General features: G+C 40.2%; 1 protein-coding gene and 1 long non-coding RNA gene across 5 annotated transcripts in view; one reads left to right on the forward strand and one right to left on the reverse strand.

Moving 5' to 3' along the window:
• Positions 1 to 16,115: 16,115 nt before the first annotated feature.
• LOC134383137 (uncharacterized) lies at positions 16,116 to 17,160 on the reverse strand. The gene is made up of 3 exons (XR_010024173.1): positions 16,868 to 17,160; positions 16,342 to 16,389; positions 16,116 to 16,252 (listed from the first exon to the last, which is right to left on the reverse strand). It is a non-coding gene; the product is annotated as an uncharacterized LOC134383137 (long non-coding RNA).
• A 193-nt stretch (positions 17,161 to 17,353) lies between these two features.
• The window catches only part of ATG4C (autophagy related 4C cysteine peptidase), a 70,443-nt gene continuing 70,234 nt past the window's right edge, over positions 17,354 to 17,562 (forward strand). For 2 of the 4 annotated variants that reach the window (XM_063106136.1, XM_063106140.1), the window contains exon 1: positions 17,354 to 17,517. The gene's annotated coding sequence lies outside the window, so the exon portion shown is untranslated. The remainder of the gene's footprint in view (positions 17,518 to 17,562) is intronic. The other 2 variants (XM_063106138.1, XM_063106139.1) reach the window with 2 other exon arrangements.

A 17,562-nucleotide genomic window follows, 5' to 3' on the forward strand; every position in this document is an offset into this window, starting at 1 on the left:
GCAGTTGATGAATGCAGGAGAAGCCACGATGAGAGAAAGAAAGGACCACTGCCACCATTTTGAGCTCCAGCTGCTTCATAGCTGGAGCTGGTGAGTGCATGAAGCAAGAGCTGGCAAAAGCCTCAGCTGTGTCCTTCCAAAGAAGTTGCTTGGAGGCGGCAGGGGAGAAGAGGGCCTTGGTGGCCCACAGGCCAGCCAGGGTTCCTGTGGACCCACATAGGAGCGAGTGACCACAGATAACTGAAAAAAGGAGCCACTCAGAGGGTGGTGAGTCATCACAAGGGACTGGTGCAGGGCCCACCCCATGGGAAATATTTGGAGTGCAGGCGGTGGGGTAGATGGGCCACTAGGAGAACACTGGGACACAGCATGGACAGCTGATCTGCTCTCCAATCAGCACAGGCCCACTCAGTGGAGAATGGTCAGGAATATAGAACTGCAGGAGGTGCAGTTTGCTGAAAAGACTCAACCCCAGACCACAGTTTCCACACAACCCAGGTGTACCAGACCTCGCAAGACCTGGAAGTGCTTACAAGGTCAAAAATTAAAACCCGAGCTGCACAAAAAGCCTTCTCCAGAGAATCAGCAGCAAAGCAGCAATTTAGCTCAAACACAGGGCTCAAGTGCTGGTTCACTTAGGAAGTTCCCCCATTTTAGAAGTAACCAAAGGACAACAAATTAGTTCCAGTGCAGAGTTTAAGTGGTGGAAACAGTGAATAATCCAACATAGAACTGAAAGAAAAAACAAAATATCCACAGATCAGAGAAAAAGTTTAATATTAACCAGTAAAGGTCTTACACCATCAAAGAATACCTATAAAACCTAGAAGGACCTGAAGCCCCCAGACTCTCAAGCTGGGGAGGGGAAAGGGCCATAGGCCTCAGCCATGCCCCGCCCTCTGACATCCTCAACCAGCCCAGTGATGACCACTAAGCTGCTGCTGGAAATACCCCAGTCTCCTGAGGCAGGGTGGTGGGGGGCTGAGGGCTTCAGCCACACACCCCTGACATCTGCATCCAGCCCAGCAGTGACTGAGCTGCTGCTGGAAGCCCCCTGGTTTCCCCTACTGAAATGAGGGAGGTACCATGGGCCTCAACCACACCCCACCTCCTTCCTCCTCCTCCCACCCTATTTCACTCCCCCTTCCCCTCCCCGACAACTGCTCTGCAACTACATCTTAGAATGTAAAAAAGTAATAATACTAATAAATAAATTAAAAATAAATAAAAAATGATTTTCACTTAAATTGTATTCTATTGTGTAATGGTCTAAAGAATTAAAAAACAATATGTATAAGTTTATAAAATTGAATACATGTTATGAATTAAAATAAATGTAAAATTAAAAAGTTATTTTAGTATTTTTCATAAAGTTACTTTTCTTCTGAAATTGTTAATTTTATTTCTTGAAGTTCAAAGGCAAAATATATTTTTTAATTAATGAAAATTAAGATTATCTAATTAAAATGAAATTTTACTTAATATTTTGAAAAACATTTTTTTTTTGTCCTTTTTTGTGACTGCGCTCAGCCAGTGAGCGAACTGGCCATCCCTATATAGGATCCGAACCCACGGCGGGAGCGCTGCTGCACGCCGCACTCTCCCAAGTGAGCCACGGGGTTGGCCCTATATTTTGAAAATCTAATTAAACCTTATTAAATTCTTTATAAATATAAAGCTATCTGCAGTGTTAATGTTCATTGTCTGTCTGGTTGCCAATGTAAAGAATATCCTACTTCATGAATTATTATGTTTAAACCCACATACATGTACATTTTAAGAGTAATATGTAATGTGTCATATTGTAAAATGTTTCCCAGCAACTGTATAACACCACATAACAAATTACTCCAAGTCTTAGTAGTTTTAAAGAACAGCATTTATTATCTCCCAATTTCTATGGGTTAGGAATCTGGGCATGGCTTCGGTGGGTCCTCTGCTTCCTGATTTCTGACAAGCCAGCAACCAAGGTATTGGCCAAGGTCTTTGGTCTTATCTGAAGGCATGACTGGGTAAGAATGTGCTTCCAAGTTCATTCAATTGTTGACAGGATTCAGTTCCTTGTTACTGGACTGAGGGCCTTAGTTCCTTACTGACTATTGATCTTAGGCCATCCTCAGTGCTTTGCCACATGGGCTTTGCTTCTCCAACAACAGCAGCTTGTTTCATCAAAGCATATGAGCCAAGAAGGCAATAGAGAGAGACTGCCAGCAAGATGGAAGTCACAGTGTTTTAAAACCAAATCATGGAAGTGACTTCTCATCACTTGCCGTAGTAAACTTGTTAGAAACAATCAACAAGGTCCAGCTCACACTCAAGGCGAGGTGATTACACAAGGGCATAAATACAAGGAAATGGGGATCAGGGATCATTAAAGGCCATTTTAGAAGACTGCCTGTCACAGTCGCCATACACAACTGTTGCAAATACCATGCTAATTCATGAGCACCTCAGAACCACAAATCGGAATATGAACAGAAGCAAGATGCTTGGCTGTACTGGGAAATGACTCTTTGGTATGCAACAATCTATTGCATTCATGCTATCTCAGAAGAAGAATTTGACAAGTAAATTAATTAGTATTTTTTCTTACTTAAGCATTTTGCCACTTAAATCGACTCCATAGTCTGAAGCAGTGTTTATCTTTGATGTTGCCACCAGCAAAACCCACAAACCATCACAGCTTTTGAACACAGTCATCTTTTGTAAGGTGAAAGATGTGGAGAAACATTTATCTGGGGCCTGAACGATGTTAGTTAAGAGAACAGATGTTGGGCTGCCCCGTGGCTCACTTGAGAGAGTGTGAGGTTGATAATACCAAGGCCACAGGTTCGGATGGCCGGTTATAGGGATGGCCAGTTAGCTCACTGGGTGAGCGTGGTGCTGACAACACCAAGCCAAGGGTTAAGATCCCCTTACTGGTCATCTTTTAAAAAAAATAAATAAATAAATAAGAGAACAGATGTTTAGTGTTAGGGGTTGCACTAGGTCAGTGCTGAGCTCCAGTTAGACAATGACAGAGCTAGTCTTATGTTTTTAGTATTTTTGTATGTGTGAGTATATTATATGTGGGATCCTCTAAAGCATGTGGACATAAAATAGCAGGTCCTCTTGCTTGGGGCTAGTGGCAGAACTGATGTGTTCAAGGCACCTGGAACCCAGTAGGTACTAAATATTATTATATTCCTTGGCTTGTCAACATGTCTCGACTTATAGATGATTTGAACTCAAATCAGTGTGACTCAAAACCAGGCAGGAAATTCATAATAAAAAAGAATCATTCAACATTTTATCATTTAAAGACAGCCATTGTTGACATTTTGATCTGTATTTCTTGATAACTTTTCTTCTAAGTGTAATTTTTTATTTTTAAAAATTGAAATAAAGGTTTGTGACTATTTTAACATAACCATTTTAACTCTTAGAGTTGTGACTATTTTACAAGTATAATTTTTATCCAGTTGTCTTTCTTTACAAGTACATTTCCATGTTATTATGAATTATTCGTAAACACAAGTTTCAGCAAACCCATGCTCTTTTTTTCTATCTTACACTGCTTTCCAGGGAAAGAGAGTAAGTCAAATATTGCTCAAAAAATTTCTTCTGTTTGTCTAAATTTCAGCCTGGCCCAATTTCAGATTCCTCTGCATCTAAAAATATTCTCTCTCTCTCTCTTTCTCTTGATAGAGGATTAACTATTTCTGGTGTTTGGAGACTCAGGAATTCAGTGGGTTTGGAGGAAGAGAAAAGGGTCTAACACTGGCAGTTTGTCACTTCAACCAAAAGCCTTGTCTCAAACTTTGAATTTGAGGGGAAGTTCAGAAAGGGGGCTACTCATTTGACATAGAGTTGACTTTAATGTTAAATCCTGATATCATAAAAAGTGTAGTTTTTAAATATAACTATAAAAACCTTGCGTTTATATATTTTAAAGTAAAAAGGCAACCAGAAAGAACTTCTCTTGATATTTTTTCTCTTTGACTTCTTCACAGAAACACAAAAGCTGGATGGGTCATATTTATTTAGTCCCAGTACTTAGTTAAAAGTTATTACTTATTTAATAAGTTCACAAAGTCTATACCACTGAATGACAAATGTCAGTTTTTTTTTTTTGAAATGAATCCTCTCTATTTTAAAAAACATTTAGTCTTTGAGGTATGGCTAGTCAAAAACAACTGGCCAGGTGCTTATGTCAACATGACATTGTCTTGCCCTTGAGGAGCTTGAAATCTACTGTGAGAGAAAAGCATGTACATAGTGAATGATAAAACAAGGCAGAATGGGAACAGCAGTTAATGAAGACACAAAGTCTTATTGTGGTATTGAAGGGGAATAAATTCTGAGTGATGAAAGTTTTGTATCAGAGACGGCAATTTGAGCTAGGCTAAATAGATACATACGTATGTGTGTGTATATGTATGTGTACATACATACATACTTTTGTGTGTATATATACATATATGTGCATATATGTATAGATGTATGTATACATATGTATATATTGATTTTTAAAATAACCCAGGTTTAAGGAGAAAAATTCAAACTATGAGGAAATATATATTAGAACCAAGATAATGACCCTGAACAGTTTGATATATAATCTTAAGATTTTATGGATATATGCACACAAAAAATTGTTACTGTAAGCATTTGTTAAGGTAATGAATATGTATGGACTGCTTACAATGTACTAGGCACTGGTTTAGGGGCTTGGGTTATACAAGTGAACAAACACAATGATTCTTGCTCTCAAGGAGTTTACATTTTAGTGAGTAGAGACAGAATAAACAAAAACTAAAATAATTAAATTATGTAGAATGCTAGAAGGTGATAAGTCCTATGGGTGCGGAGAGAGGAAGGAAAATAGAGGATAGAAAGAAGGATCAAGAGACCTGAGTGATGAACTGCAATTTTAAATTGGTGGTCAGGGTAGGGTTCATTTGGAGGGTGACATATGAAGATTTAGGGGAGAAAAGTGAGTAAGTCTAGCAGATATGAGCAAAGAACACTCTGGGTAGAGGGAACAGGCAGTGCTAAAGCCCTAAGGTGGGAATGGGCCTCACCTATGCACTTTTCTAGTCAGAAAAGTTTTCAGTATTTGAGGGTTGACAAGGTCCCTGTGGCACATACAAGTTTTTCAATATTCTAATTTTCAGTTGAAAGCTGAACATTTTTATTATCGGGTCCGCCACCGGCCGACCCAAACAGCCCTAGCCTCGTTCTTTGGTGGGAGAGCAAATGGCCCGGATTACTCTTTCCCTCCTGTCCCCTTTGGAAGGAGACGGGGCAAGAGAGCCGTGAAGAGAGGTGAGCACAACTACCGGCCCCAACCAGCCCAGTTAAAGGACACTCAGATGCGGTGGAGGTTCTGCCGAGCAGTTCCGTTTATTATCACATAAGCACTTGCTTTTAAAGGCAAATGGAGAAGGGAGGTTTTTTACATAATCTTATCAGCTTTAAGGTCAAGGGCATGCATCCTGTCTCAATGCCTAGCTATTGCAACCACACAGTGTTCACGAGGGCAGCAACACGTATTTGGCCAATAAGGGCTAAGGCAAGGTTCCCGCAGACACTCCCACCCTACTTCCTCCCGGCGCCGTCTTAGGCTGCCACGTTAATACGCCCTTATGGGCCCATAATGGCGCCGCTTTTAATGTCACTTAAGGTGGCGTTAGTTTTTAAGGCCCGACATCTCCCCCTTTCTGTTTTAATAAGGCAGCTGGAGGCGGCTAACCTTCCCAGCCTCGTCTCCATTCCCTCTGGTGGCTGTGCCTGTCTCAGGTTGTTTCCCTCTGGAAATCTTACCCGTCATTGACTATCCAGCCAAGCGGGGGTGGGGCAGAGCCTTACAGATTGGTGTTGATTTTTTAAAGGGCCATATTGACCCAAGGGCTGTCAGGGCTTTCATTATGGGCCACCTCCTCTACCACCTGGGTGAGCATTACGAGAGAAGTGGTGTTGCGCCTTATAAGGGACACAACTTGGCAAATGGCGTAAGGCCCCAAGATGATTAAGACAGGAAAATGGCTAGGGGGCCCACCAGGGAGGACTGCAGGGTGGTGAGCCACGGGGATCCTGAAAGCCAGCCTTGGAACCAATTACTATTGGCTTCTCGCTCTTTTTTTGCGCTTTTCTAGCCCTTCTCTAAGCTTAGCTAGGGAATCTTTGACCATTCTAGAGTGGTCGGCATAGAAGCAGCACTCTTCTTTGAGGGCAGTGCATAATCCTCCTTGCTGTAAGAACAACACGTCTAGTCCACGTCGATTCTGTAAAACAACTCCAAAAAGTGATGTTAGCAATTTTTTAAAAATGTGATGCAGACATCTCCAAGCGGCCAAAATCTATGTGCACTGCCTCCCTAAGGGAAGCTACCTGTTGATGTGCCAAGGCTATTCCGGCTGTCCTGGTACCCGCTCCAATAACTCCCAAGAGGGAGCTGATGGCCACCGCAGCTGCCCCTGCGGCCGGCTTGCTTCGGGTCTGCTTATTTCGGGTTTTTGGGGGCGGTGAGATTTGCCACAGTGCTGCAAAAGGGTTTGTTGGCACCTACGCAAGAACCTTTGCCAAGGACCCGTGGGAAGGTGAGTCCAGGGTTGGTGGCATTGGGCAACACTACTGCTTGATGCATCTCTGCCTGCACATGGCACTCTTCTTTAAAGAAGGCACAGAACTTGATAAACAAGTTTGGGGGGAGGACAGCCTTACAGAGAATTTTCCAATCTTGGGTTGTGAAAGGTTGTTGCGCTAAGCCCTGGAGGATGGTTTCTGCCCATGGGGAATTGGGCCCATCCTCCGCGACAGCCTTTTTCAGATCTTTAAGGTCATGAGCTTCCCAAGGGTCCTTTTTCCAATGTAATCCTTTTTTACATCGGAGGCAAGGTGTGGTAGGGGTTTTTTTGCCTTTAGCCTTGGGACATTGGCTTTTAAAATGACCTTGTCTTCCACAACCAAAACATTGTCCCTTGAAGGGTGGGGAAGTATTGTTTCCTGAGGGGATCAGGGCCGTAAACGCCTTGAAGGCTTCGGTTAAGTTTTGTGTCTGAGCCTGCAAGGCTGAGGATAAAGTCCTGGCCTCGGCAACAGCCTTTTTTAGTTCTTTTACAACACCGGATAGGCCTGAGGGGCCGCTTCCCCCCATGGGCTGCGGACAGCTGGGGGTTCCCATCAAGCCATAACAGGGAAAACCTGTGGCTCTGCTGGGGAGGTTTTTAAAGGTGGACTAGCCTCCTCCACTTCTCCAGGTGCCGCTTTCTCTCCTTCGGCTAAACTTTGGCAGGATGAGTATGCTGGGAGAGGAGGGTACAGGGTAAGGGCATAGGTATCACTCAGTGGCTCAGGGCCTTGCACTGGCAGCTTTGTTTCCTTTTTTCTCTCCTCACCGAACTGCGCCCAATCCCTTTCTGCCCCTTCCTGATGCTCGGGACGGAAGCAAAGCTTTAGGGCAGAGATGGTTAGGTAGAACCCTAAGGGGTGGTCTAGCCCGTGACTAATCTCCTTCTTTCTGGCCAGGGTCTGAACCCAGTCCCAAGTCTCATACTTTAGAGCCTTGCAGGCTATCTCGTCACTCTTTCCACACACTCCTCCCATGTTGCCCCGTGGGGAAGGGACAAAGGGAACAACAGGGCAGAGAAGTGCAGGGACTTCCCCCTGTTATGGTACTCACCCTGATACGCAGGCAGATTACTTCACGGTGACTACCGCGGTTGCAGGGGTCAGTCCGCTGGTTGATCACCCTTCGTCGACCTTCTTTCAGGACCAAGCAGCCGGGGGGCCTCACTTGCTCTCCTTTCACCCACGAGTTTTAAAAACTTCACACGGGGCACCACTCTGTCGGGTCCGCCACCGGCTGACCCGAACAGCCCTAGCCTCGTTCTTTGGTGGGTGAGCAAATGGCCCAGATTACTCTTTCCCTCCTGTCCCCTTTGGAAGGAGATGGGGGAGGAGAGCCGTGAAGAGAGGTAAGCACACCGTGGGCCCCAACTAGCCCGGTTTAAAGGACACTCAGATGCGGCGGGGGTTCTGTCGAGCAGTTCCGTTTATTATCACACAAGCACTTGCTTTTAAAGGCAAATGGGGAAGGGAGGTTTTTTACATAATCTTATCAGCTTAAAGGTCAAGGGCACGCATCCTGTCTCAATGCCTAGCTATTGCAACCACACAGTGTTCACGAGCGCAGAAGCACGTATTTGGCCAATAAGGGCTAAGGCAAGGTTCCCGCAGACACTCCCACCCTACCTCCTCCCAGAGCCGTCTTAGGCTGCCACGTTAATAGGCCCTTGTGGGCCCATAATGGTGCCACTTGTAATGTCACTTAAGGTAGCGTTAGTTTTTAAGGCCCGACATTTTATCATCAGCAAAAACACTGTGTTGTTTTCCTTGAAGTAACAGGCTCACTTCATTCATTTCTGAAAACATTTTGCCAAATGTGAAAGTCTGAATAAACATAGTTTGTATGTCAGTTACTCTTTCATGTATAAATGGTGTTCCAAGAAAAAACTGTCTAGTTTAGCTGGCAACTCAAAAAATCACACAAGTGCTTTTCTGCAAGACAACCATACAGCAGAAGTGCTTTATTCATACTTCCCATTTTGTCACCCAAAAGACTTGTATGTAAGAGTTGAGAGTCAATAAAATTAATAAGTTTTACTGCTTTATCAATGGCATTCATAAATGAAAGTGGCATTTTTTAGTTTGGTGCCTGGCAGTGAATAATAAAAATGGTTACTAGTACAGTTTGGTGCCCCTCCTTGATTCACAGGAAGTTTCCAATAGTTTTACCTGCCGTTACTTTTGCAACTCCAGTGAAAATGTCAACATAGTAAAAAAGACAATGGCTTAAGATTATCATGAAAATAGTTTTGGCTGTGGATCTCCTGAAAGGGTCTTGGAAACCCCAGAAGTTTGCAGACCACACTTTGAACACCATTGCTTTAAATTCTTAGTTATTTACATCTCAGCAAATACCTAATACATTCTAGCCTCAGCTCTACATATTGTCCTTATTTTAGAGGCGAGGAGAGTGAAGCTGAGAGATGTTCACTAATTTGCTCAGGATGCCATAGATACAAGGGAGAGAAGTAGAATTGGCATCTAGATCCAAATCCTATGCTCTCCTTCTACTTTACATTTTTCGGATAACAATGTTTGAACTCCTTAACTCTTATTTTCTCTTTTGCAAAATATACTGCTTTCATTGAAGTGTTTGTTGTACATCTCTCCTCTACTGGGTGGTCAGGGATTCTCAATACATGAACTCTCAATAATATGTTTTCCTAGTTATAAAAGTAATAGAGGTAATATTTTGAAGAAGAAAACTCCCAAATCTCTCATTACAAAGTACGAGGATACTTCAAAAAGTTCATGGAAAACTTTGTATTATCTTTCAACTCTATTTTTCCATGAACTTTTTGAAGTACTTTTGTAAATAGAAATGCTGAGTGAAAAGCAGACCATAAATAAATAAATAAGTAAAGCCTGAGGTAAATGTATCTATGTTATTCTGGAAACAGGGTAGAAAAAAAAAGAGGGGGTAGAGGTTTGCCCTCAAAAATTTGTAATTTGAGCCTGTTCTCACTTAGGTCTCAGTTCTAAAGTTATACTCCATGCATGCTAGGGATTCCCAAGCCAAGAAATTTATATAAAATGAATCTGAGAACTAAAACACCTCCTACCCATACAGCTTAGACAGTGACACTGAAATTACCTGCCCTGTCCTCCCTTCCCACACAGCTTACTGTCTGTTTAACACGACTTTACTATATCATTGTCCACGTAACCTTGTTTTGTGTTTTCTGTTTAAATATGCTTTCTTTAATAGCATTGTTGATTCATTAATACTGAACATACTATAACTTATGCCTGAATGAAGCTTATCTAATAGTATTTTCTCTGTAAAGGCACATCACAGCCTCTGCATTATTATTTTTTTTCTTTAAGTGTTTTTTTCCAAGCTTTGCTGAGGTGTAATTGACAAATAAAATTATATATATTTAAGGTGTACAGTGACATCACAGGCTTTTGCACTGAGGAGCACTAGACAGCACTGTAGCACTACACTTGGGGGTCATTTTAAATGGCGAAATTACCAATAAAAAGCACAAGAATGTGAAAAATGTAGCACTAAATATATCGCAAAAGGGGCTCTTGTTTACAGTATGAGAGCTGAAAGAAGGCAGAGCCTAACCTACATAGCCAGCTGTTTGGCCTCAGCTTGGAACAAGCACAGAGGATTCAAATTTTTTCACAGATATATACATGTGAATGTCTGCAAATGACTGTAAACAACCACAAGTATTGATTTTTTTTTTTTAAAGATGACTGGTAAGGGGATCCCAACCCTTGACTTCATGTTGTCAGCACCACGCTCTCCCAAGTGAGCGAACCGACCATCCCTATATAGAGATCTGAACCCGTGGCCTTGGTGTTGTCAGCACCACACTCTCCTGAGTGAGCCATGGGCCGGCCCCAAGAGTATTGATTTTGGAGTTGCAAACAAATTTTAGCAAGTAGGTGAATTTGTAAATATGGAATCCGTGAATAATGAGAATCAACATAACTACACAACTTTTCTGAAGGAACACACCTTAAACTCAGGCCACCACAAGATTCCTATTCTGCTTAAGATGTGGTCACAATCCAGAGTTACAAACACTGGTGGAAACAAATTTATCATGAGTGAGACAGCAAACAAGAACCTAGAAACCCAAGAATATCTGGAAATACAGTTATTCAATAGGGACTATGAAATAAAGGAGAAAAAAACCTCCAAGATATTATTTTAAAAGACCAGGCAGATTTAAAGAAAACCAGAACAGAATTTCTATAAATAAAAAATAAAGTCAATTAGATAAAATACTCAATGGAAAGGTTAAACAGTAGACTAGACAATTGAAAGAAGAATCAATGCCCTTAAAAGTAAATTAGAAGAAATTACTAATTGTAATCAATGTACAAATTAAAACAGAAAATCAAAAATAAATAAAAATTGAAAGTCATAATTCTTTCATATATACATACCTGTGTATATACATTATATATTTTATAGCAAAAATGAAATATTGTAGTTTAATTATTTTAATTTAATTTGTTTTGAAAATTTTCCATGTTAATAACTATGCCTCTACAGTATAATTTTAATTAGTTGCATTATATTCCACTGGTATGTTATAATTTATTTAGTCATTCCCCTGTATTTTTAAGTTGTTTCCACATTTGTCATTTAACAAATATTGCTGTACTGCCTATTTTTTTACATGTCTTTTCTTACCATAATTGTTTATTTCCCTAGAATAAATTTCTGGGCAGCCTATGCTTAGGACATGCTATTCATTTTTTTAGGCTTTTTTTTTTTTTTTCTTTTTCGTGACCGGCACTCAGCCAGTGAGTGCACCGGCCATTCCTATATAGGATCCGAACCCGCGGCCGCTGGGAGCGTCGCCGCGCTCCCAGCGCCGCACCCTCCCGAGTGCGCCACAGGCTCGGCCCTTTTTAGGCTTTTCATACGTATTATCATCTGACTCTTAGGATATTCAATGCTGTATAAGAGTGTCTCTTTCCCCATACTTTCTCCAACACTGGGGTATTAGCATCAGTCTTAAATTTTGCCACCCTCATTGTTATAAAAATGGTATCTCTTGTTTTAATGATCATTTCTTTAACTCCTGTTGAGGTTTTAAGCTTCTCTTTATCCTTCAAACACTGTAGAAATGGCTGACTTTCCTATTCTGGGGTTTTTTCCACTTTCTTGACAGTGTTCATTGATACATGAACATTTTTAATTTTGAGGAAGTCCAATTTGTCTATTTTTTCTTTTTGCTTGTGATTTTGGTGTCATATCTAAGCTACTGCTGCATCCAGGTCATGATTTCCCCATATATTTTCTTCTAAGAGTTTTATCATTATAATTCTTATATTTAGGTTTTTGATCTATTTTAATTTTTGTGTATGGTGTGAAGTAGGAGTCCAACTGCATTCTCTTGCTTGTGGAAATTCATTTGGCCATCATCATTTGTTGGAGATACTACTCTATTGCCATCGAACAACCTTGGCATGCAGTGCTTTTTGTTTTCTTCTAATTTTTTTTTATTGTAGTAAAATACACATAACATCAAATATCCTGTCTTAATCATTTTAAGTGTACTGGTCAGTATCATCAAGTACATTTATATTATTGTGCAACCCTCACCAACATCCATCCCTGGAACTCTTTTCATCTCATAAAACTGCAACTTTATATTCATTAAACAATAACTTCCCATTTCCCCCTCCTCTCAGCCCCTGACAACCTCCATGCCACTTTCTATGCATTTTACCACTCTATGTACATCGCATAAGTAGAATTACACAGTATTTGTCTTTTTGTAACTGGCTTATTTCACTTAGCATAATGTGCTCGACGTTCGTCCATGCTATACCATTCTTCTGTCTCTGGGCACTTGGGTCGCTTTCACTTTTAGCTATTGTACATAACGCTGCTATGAACGTGAGTGGGCAGCATGCACTGCTTTTTGTTAGGGAGAAAAACTTTTCCCAAAACTCCATGGCAGATTTTCCCTTAAGTCTTATTGCTTGAAATTGCATAACGTTTATTCCTAAACCAAGAGAGACGGGCCCCAATGTTTGATTCAGAGTTTAAACTTTAGGCAAATCATAATTCGCGCCTTGTGGTAATGACTGGTGGCTTGGGGGAGTAGGGGGTGATCCCTCTCCTGAAGCAATTGACTGTGAGGAGGAGGGTGGGTTCAATTACAAAAGGAGGTGAGTGTGTGTGAACAAGGCAAGTACACTCTCTGCTGCCGAGACCAGTCAAAGCTACACACACAGGCCTGGATGAACCACAGATGTATACAGGATTTCTGTTGTGAGACCCTGAGGCTGGTGAATGCCACCTTATGTTCCTGTCATCCCTGGTCATCATCTTTCTGTGTCCTCACCTGTGCTTCCTTTCTCATGACCCAGTCTCGCTACTTTTCTCCCTCCAAATCTTTCTATTCCTTCTTTGATGCTCTAATTCACAACATCCTTATTCTCCTCACAGAATTCTTGCTCTGCCTCCTGGTCTTAATGAATGCTGACTTTCCCCTGAAGATTTTGACCTCTGCACACTTCTTGAATTTGTGTCTTTTTTGGTCTCATTTATTGATAAATACTGGGTCCAGTGATGAGTTCATCTCTCTCTCCATTCTTCAATGCTACATCTAAACTAGTACCGTCCTGCTCTTATGTAAAAACCCTGTTCCTTTGAACGATTCCATGACATTTGCATATACCATTCTCCACCCTACCTCGTCTCTGTCACCCGTTGACTTCCTGGTAACTAGCTCAGATCCTCATTCTCCTGGCTCACAATCTTACTAATGCCCTCATTTAAAGCTGATGACTCCCAAAACTATATATTCAGCTCAAATCTTCTCCTTAAGCTCCATGTCTGTCTCCTTTAAAAATTACTTTAAAAATTGTCTCTCCTTTAAAAATTAGTAATTTTTAAATTACTAATTTAAAAAATAAAGCACATCTAATAACATTTCTAACTCAACACGTGAAAAATTGAAAAGCCAGAACTCTGGGAGTCCGCCTTGATTTCTTTTCTCACTCACACTTCCTCCTTTTGATTCTATTAATATCTCTGACCAACATTTTGCTCTTCCCTTACCACTGCTTTATTTCAGATCACTCATTTTAAAAACTGAATTAGAAAACAGTCTGCTAACTAATCTTGCCAGCTCAATCCATTCTTTACACTGCAACCAGCAGCCTAAATTGCAATCTAACCATATCACTCCCTAAATGGTTCCCTTTATATCCAGGTTGAAGTCCAAGGTCCTTATCATATTATAAAAAGCCCCTTTATGAAATAGCTCCAGTCTGTCTTTCTAGATTTATATTGTACCATTCCCCCTGACCCTCAACATTTTCCAGCTATAATGAATTTATGCGTTATCCTAAACAGTTGAACTTCCCACTTCTATTAATTAATTCCTACTTTTGTTGTTTATCTCAGGAACTTCTGTCTCTGGTATCTCTCAATTTGAGAGTAACTCACTCTCCTTGTTCTCTTACTACCTCATCCATACTTCTATCGTAGCATTTACCGCACTGTATTGTGGGAACATAAGTGCCTTATCTGATTTCTCTTCATATTTCCAGGACCTACCATAGTTGGGGATGTTTAGCAAATATTAGTTGCTGTAAAGAAATCTTATGCTGCATTTCAACCCTAAGGTTTACTTTGTAGCACTTGCTGAAGTATGGTCATGGGAGGTAAAGGAAGATAGAATAATATTGCATTTAGGAAAGAAGCTAAGTCCATTGGAGGTGATTTCAAAATTATGGGGATCCTGTGCAGGTTTGTAGGCTGAGGTAAAGGGAGCAGTGAGATAGAGAGATAGATAGATAGATAGATAGATAGATAGATAGATAGATAGATAGATAGATAGAAAGAAAGAAAGAAATATTGAAGATGTGGGAGAGTGGATAGATTGAAATAAGGTTACTTTGAAAGGAGAAAAAGTTTTCACCAAGTTTTCTTTAAAATAACGTTTTGGCCCTTAGAAGTCTACAAGGTATGTTTCTCACCAATGCTAAGTTCAACTTATCTCCATATAATATTCCCAAGGAAGCATTCATGGTACACAATTACTTATTAAATAGAACATTCATCTTTCCCTGATTCCAGGAGGGAGATGGATAAGAAGTACACTTGGTAGAAGCTAAGGATAAAAAGTTTACTAATAAAAATCTGGAGCTGTATAACAATCAACGCTATTAGAATGGCTGGAATGCTGTCAAAGTATATGCCCAGGATATGATGACATTTTAGAAAGGGCTTGACACTTAAGATAAATGTGTTTTATCCATATCTATATCTACATCTATATCTATACACACACATATATATATACACACACACACATACTAAAAAGGAAATGATTATTGAATGTGGCATTGTGATTAACCAAATATTCTGGCTTTAATAGTTATTTTATTATATAACTTGAATTACTAATTTAAAAAATAAAGCACAGGTGTTGGAAATAGCTTGCATTAAATCTTCATAGTAGAATGAGAAGGAGTTTCAGAGTCTCACTATGAACTTCCACAAACACTTATTGAGAGACAGTTACTCTGTACAAAGTATTGTACTTAAGAGCTGAGAGAGACAGATATTTAAGATATGGCTCCTGCCTTTTAGAAGGTATATTAGCTATTAATTATGGAGTTCCAATTAACCAAATGCATAAGAGATTACTAAAAGTCAGTGTTATACTTATTTTACTTTCTGTTTTTCATTCTAATAAAGCTCTCTTATCTGCTTTTCATTTCCCTTTAAATCTTTCCTAATTATCAAACTTATCTGTGCCTCAGAAACAGCTGATAGTGCCTAGGCAGAATGCTTTGCCCCTAGTAGCACTCATCATCTACTTGTTGAACTGAAATGAACAGTGTGTCCAGTTTTAACTCTTGTGTGGTTGCCAATGGGCTGAATTAAAAAATCAAAGACACATTTAGAGGAGACCATATTATTGCATGCTGTAGCTCCAAGAATCTCTTTAAAAAACATAAAGTCTGTTACATAAATTATGTATACTTTAAACTCTCTTCCGTGTTCATTTACACGATTGATAATTGAAACTGCTTTAAAAATAAATGTGTCAAATATTTAGCATATTTTGAAACTTTTTTAATAACATCACTATAAGTGGATGCAATTATGTGTTTATTTACTACAAACACTTATGAATATCAGATAACATAATTATATTTTATCAACATTATCTTTGAATCATTCCAATGGAAATGTTCTCTCCCTGCATTCATATTGTTTTGGTGCATGAGTATGGAAAGCAGCAGATTGTTTTCCATATCATAGATTTTAAATATTTACTTGCTAGTGCTGCATAATTTAGCACACTAGAGTTGGAAAACAGTTTGTATGGTAGCTGATGCCATGTCAGTGTTACAGAATGTAATTTCCCTCTGTGTTTTGGATGCGAAGTTGTAAAAATGAAAGGTATTCTATTCCCTTTTTCTAACCAATTAAAATTTTTTGCTATAAATCATTGATAACCAATGACGGTGGTACACATACAATTTAATTTTAATTATCATATAGTTATTTTAAGTATCTAAGCATTTTCTTGTGGCTGGTTTATGCACAATACCAAGAATAAAATATATTCATTCTTGTAATCCAAGTCTTTGTGAAAGTTACAAATAGGCATCCAGATGGCTTGCTAGATGGATGTTCTCTCTCCTAAAAAATCAGAACAGAGTTCTGTGTTTCAAAACATGGAAACACAGGCTACCTAACCACTCAAGAAAAGAGTTATTTTGTTTGCTTACTGTCTCATTTGTGATGTCGTCAAATCGTTGTTTGGTTACTCAGTTGCCCTACGACATAGAAAATAAATAGCTCCAGTTACCTGTTTTTCTGAGAATAATAATAAAAATAAAATAATTCAAACCACTAAACACATTAAAAAATTGAAACATATATCAAGTTTAGTTTTTGCACTTTTCGACTGCAATCTGAAAGGTTTTCATTCTCATGTGGTTTCATAGTCTGGTAGTACAGATTGTTAATTTTTTTTACTTGTAGCTCTTACTGTAATATCCTATGCAGTTCAGGAGCATGCCTGGTAGTCCTTGCTCCAACAAAATCTACGGTACTGCAAAATGACATAGGATTTCATTTTGCAATAAATTAGAATATCTTTCGTCATCCCTTAAAAGTGAGGTTAAAAATTCCCATTTCATAAAAAGCCTCTTCAGACTGTCCTGTGTTTCAATCCTTGAAAATAATCTGAACGTGGAAAATGAGTGCACATATCCCTTGATATTTCATGAGTGTCTAACCTACAGTCCTTACCATTTCTTGGCTTAGAGTACCTTCACAGCAGGATAGGAGGGAACACCGGTATTGTATTATAAAAGTGGAGGGGTAGGAGGTCTACATTGATTGGTTCGGGGAAGTGAAAACTGAGGGACGCAGTGCTTGCTGGATCTTGTAGTTCCTGCGCCGAAGTTAAGAGATTAATGTTGCATGGCATGCTGGTAGTTGAAGTCCAATTGTTCAACAGGAATTTATGGCGGCCGTAAACTGTTTTGACTCTGTTTACAGATGGATACTTTCTCTCGATTCTGTGCTTACCACATTGGTGATTAGGGGTTGAGGTGGTAAACAGGTGGTAAAAAGAGGTGGATGAAGTAAGTGCTGCAGAAGCCTGTAAGCTATTGCTACCGCTACCGCCAACCGAAAGGCTTTAGTGCCCCGGAAGTGGCTTTGACCTGATGGTTTTGAAGAGGAGGCTGTCCCTCCTACTACGGTGGCCGGGGAGCTCGAGGTACCTGTAGCTGCGGTGCTGAGGTCGGAGCGTCTGGATGCGTGCGGGCTGCTTTTGTGGGGGTTGCTACTAGAGCTGCAGCATTTCCCGGGTTGGTGGCCCCTGCACATTTTTACAGTTCTCCAGTCCTTCTGTTTCGGTGAGGGGTCGACTTGAAGCTAATAGAGGCGAGAAGGTTGGGACTTACTGTCTTCTCGTTCCTTGACCGAGTTTCTTAGGG

The sequence above is a fragment of the Cynocephalus volans genome, chromosome 8, assembly GCF_027409185.1.
Source record: "Cynocephalus volans isolate mCynVol1 chromosome 8, mCynVol1.pri, whole genome shotgun sequence".
NCBI classification, from domain to species: domain Eukaryota; kingdom Metazoa; phylum Chordata; class Mammalia; order Dermoptera; family Cynocephalidae; genus Cynocephalus; species Cynocephalus volans.